The 4,588-nt window shown below is 34.5% G+C and overlaps 1 pseudogene; it reads left to right on the top strand.

Annotated features, from left to right (window-relative positions):
* Nucleotides 1-611: 611 nt before the first annotated feature.
* On the top strand, nucleotides 612-1,328 carry LOC104873839 (annotated as a pseudogene).
* The last annotated feature ends 3,260 nt before the right edge of the window (nucleotides 1,329-4,588 follow it).

Consider the following 4,588-nt stretch of genomic DNA (forward strand, 5'->3'; position numbering starts at 1 on the left):
GAAATCCCTTACAGCCCTCCAGGAGTGGCAAGATCCAACCTTGCTGTCAGAAGTTGATGCAAAACTGCCCTTCAGCTTTTGAGGAAATTGCTTAATCTTCCTCTGGATGAGCAATTTGGTTTTGTGACGCTCTCCACTATTTAGTACTTTGTTGGAACAACAAAGTGATATTGACCCTAACATTCTTTTTTTTTTTCTATTACTATGTGTTTTTGATACATAATGAGTATGTTCACTGTGAGGAGTTGGTACATGTACATATCTCATCTTAATTCTTTTTCTTTCTGCAACTTCTTCTTTCCTTCTCCCTTCCTCTCTAGATCCCTTTCCTAATTGCCCTTCAGCTTTTGAGGAAATCGCTTAATCTTCCTCTGAATGAGCAATTTGGTTTTGTGATGCTCTCCACTATTTAGTACTTTGTTGGAACAAACAACATATTGACCCTAACATTCTTTTTTTTTCTATTACTATATGTTTTTGATACATAATGAGTATGTTCACTGTGAGGAGTTGGTACATGTACATATCTCATTTTAATTCTTTTTCTTTCTGCAACTTCTTCTTTCCTTCTCCCTTCCTCTCTAGATCCCTTTCCTATCTGCAGAAGTACCATGTCCCTATTCCCTATTCCTAACTGGGTGATGACAAGCCCTCAAAATTGAAAGAAAAGAGGCAAACACTTTAGAACTATGTGGAACCAATGTTGTGATAAAGTATTGTTTATAAGCTCCAAGAAAAATAAAGACTTCCCTACTGAGGGAAACACCCAAAGAAGGCAGAAGCCAACTGTCCATTTAGTATGCTCGTGAGCATTACCTAGAAGATGCAGATTGGTCATAGAAGCAGATGATGACACATATGTCACATTAGAAAATTGAAGATGGCTTCTCAAAAGCTATGACCCTGAAGAACCAGTTTACTTTGGAATAAGGTTTAAGCCCCATGTGAAGTAGAGTTACTTGAGTTGCACTAAGTAAAGAAGCCTTGAGGAGATTGGTTGACGAGATTAAAACAAACACCTGTACATCTCTTTCCTGACCTGAAGACAGTGCTGGGGAGATGGATGCAAATCATCAAAGTGAAAGTAAGAGATTTCAGAGATCCCACTCGACAAGGGACATTTCATCAATTCTAACAAATGAACACTTAATTCCAGGTCTTCTACTCAGAAGCTTTTGATACTGGACATGTAATTATTATGTTCCTGTGTAGGGTCCTGGTTGCTATTCTCATTTTGAAGTTTCTTTTCACTATGCAGCTGGTACCACCATGTATGAGTTAGAATACCTCATTGTTTTCATCTATATGGTTATTAATACAGATATTAGCTTGTCTTAACTGAGAATACACTAAAGACCAAAGGAAATAGAAAAGCAGTTCCAAAAGTGAACAAGAAACCTTAGAAGAAATACGTGAAAGTGCAATGGTAGACTGACTAGCACTACAACAAATAAAGTTCTTTGAAGTAAATACTTAGGTCCCAGTGAGCATCTCTTCCCAAGTGAACATTCCATCTCAGAAAATGACTGTAAATTGAAATATTTTCAGGAGCTGTGAAGTGTTTTGAAATATACATGCATTTAAAAATTTTAAGACAATGGTCATACAGAAGAAAAATATTTTGTTACCTGTTCCTATGGGCATTAGTATCAATGAGAAAATATAACAGTCAAACTTGCTAAAATTGTATTTCACCACGTTAGAGAAACACACATGGTGCTAAACAATTTTGCCTTAAACTTTACTGATTTTAAACTCAAGACACAAGCTTAGATCTCAGTATGACATAAATGAACTAACTTCCCCCTTCTACACACTTTTTGGTCTAATGAATGGTGCTTTAGAGCTGATGTATTTCTTTCAGAAAAGAAGAAGAATTCCACCTGTCCTAAAGTGCACTAGTAAAATCACATTATGAAATCATGGGTTTTGACTCTGCTATACCCTTGGTTCTAATTAGTGATTAATCTTTTACCACAATAAGTAATATTCAGAGTCCCTCTTGTCTCTTTACTATATTCTTAAGGTGAATTTGGATATTATTAATAAGATTAGGATTTGAACAACTTACTGATAATTTTATTACTATGAATTTTGGATTTTCCTATGAGATCGAAAATGAAAGGATATATTAAGAATTTTTTGTGCCAAATTTCAGGATACTTATCTTGCCTTGAAAGTGTACCACTTTATTTCTTTATCTAATTTTTTATTTGTACCAGCTATCAAACTTTCACTTGTGAGGCAGGCAGTGGATGGAACCACTGAGCTAAATCCCTGGCCCTGAAAGTGTACAACTTTAAACTAATTCTAGATATACAATCATTAAAATGGGAAGTTAAGCTTAAAGTTATTTAGATTTCTTTCTTCTGCTAAATCTGGGAGATAAAATGAAAACAAAGCTAACTCGGTTGCTTTGTTTTTCTACTTCTTTAAGTACATGTTTAGAAATATACTTAGGCCATCTGGAAGGCAAAAGTTTATGCCAAATATAGCCTCTATTGATTTAAAAAAATATATTTATGTTTGTAAATCAAATTTGAAATAGAAATTTTATCGTGAATTAGTTTTAAATTGTTTTTAAATGCTCTTTAGTAAAATCAAATCTAAAATTAGATTTAGAGTTGATTCATGCTGTATTTCAACTTCCTTACCTCTAGAATTCCACATTTCAGAGCCCTACAAATTCATAACTTTATTAAACATAAAATGTTACTAGATAGAAATTAATTTTCATGATAGGCATTGTTTTATATGGCACAGTTATGTGTTGGAAGTTTTTAAAAATATCTGAAGTAATAATGCCATGAATATTCTTTAAAAGTCTTATGACTTAAGAAAAATACTTTTAGAAATATTTTGTGTTTTTTGCCCATTTTTAAGCAAGAAGTTTAAGCGACTGCACAAAATACTCATACTAAAAATTTTAAAATGCTACATTAGAAAACTTTCTAAGAGTATATTAGCTTAGACCAGTCAGAAGAAAAATGAAACATTCAAGAAAGTGAAACCAGAATAAAAATGTCTGCACTATCAAATAAGTATATAAAAATGTGACTTTTCTCCAGGCTTTCTTCATGCAAGTAATAGATTCTGGCAAGCAATAAAGATGAATGTTTAATTTACTCACATGTGTTGAAATCAAATCTTGAAGATTGTAGATTTTAAGCTGTATATTTCAACAAAATAAGAATGTAAAACAGTGCAAACAAACTTTGAAATTTGTAATAATGATTTCATTCATATCTATATGGTAATATTCCTTAGAAGTAGCTGATGATATCATTTAGCTAACAGCTTGGTATCTTAAATGTCATTATAATACCAGCTCATATAATTCTGTAAGAAAAGCTGCTAAAAGAATCTGCAAAGGCAAGATAGCATATACTATTTTTCTATAATTATTGGGGAACAAAATTAGATATTCTGGCCTTGATAAAATGTCTACACAAATAAATGTAAATATGCCAATACATTATATCTCTGTTTATTCTTTTGGTATTCAGGATTGGTGCCAGGGTGTGTTGAGCTATATCCCCCAACCCCCACATTTATAAATTTTTATTTTGCTACAGGGTCTCCGAAATTGCTTAGGTTGGCCTTGAACTTATGATCCTCCTGCCTCCAGCCTACAGAGTAGCTGGGATTGTACCACCACTCCTGGCCATTATTTTTAATGAATATTTTTAAGTGAATCTCTAGGCAAGGTCCTGAGGAAAGCAACTATGAGAATGGGAGATCCATAAATAAAGGCAAAGGACAAGTAAACAGCCCTTCTGATTAAGTGCTCTAGATTCCCTAGATTATTGACAGCAGAAAATTGAAAAAGGAAAATCCCATGACCTATATTGGAAAAAATGGGACCCAGAGAGTTTCCTTACAGGAAGTCATATCGGGTTGAGACTAGAAGGATGAGTAGAAGTTAGCAGGGGGAAGTAGAAGGTACTGTCTTTGTTACTTTTCTCATTGCTGAGACAAAATACTCAAGACCCACAAGTTAAGTGAGGAAAGGTTTATTTAGCTCAAGTTTGAAGAGGTTTTACTTCATAGTTGGCTGGCTCCAAGGGCAGAGAGAAAAGAAACAGTTCATGTAGGGCAGAAGGCAGCAAGGCATCAAAGCAGTGAAGTAGCGAGGAAGCAAACAGCAGTGGTCACAGTAGCCTTCTTTCTTTTCCTTATATCCAGGATACACACCTTGAGGGTGGGTAGCACTCAAACCCACTTTTTACACTCAACTATGTCAAACCAACCAGTGGACTAATTTAGTAATCACCCTTAATCCCAGCATCATGTACTCTAGATACAGCTCTACCTATGGTTGAAAAGCCTTACCTGTGACTGCATGAGTCTGTGGAGGGAAATCTAGTCACAACCGTAACAGTTACCAAGGTGAAACAGGGCAGATTTGTTTCATATACAAGGAATAGCTTATGTGAAGACTCATGGGTAAAAGAAAACATGGGATCTGAGAAAATAAAAGTTCAATGGGCTGGGAGCCTAGATTCCCTAGATTTTTGAGTGGCAAGAAATATTTTTAAAAAGACATAAAATACAGACTAAAAAACTATTGAGACATCTAAAAGATTTA

The sequence above is a fragment of the Fukomys damarensis genome, unplaced genomic scaffold (assembly GCF_012274545.1).
Source record: "Fukomys damarensis isolate Sample0158 unplaced genomic scaffold, DMR_v1.0_HiC HiC_scaffold_5, whole genome shotgun sequence".
NCBI lineage: Eukaryota > Metazoa > Chordata > Mammalia > Rodentia > Bathyergidae > Fukomys > Fukomys damarensis.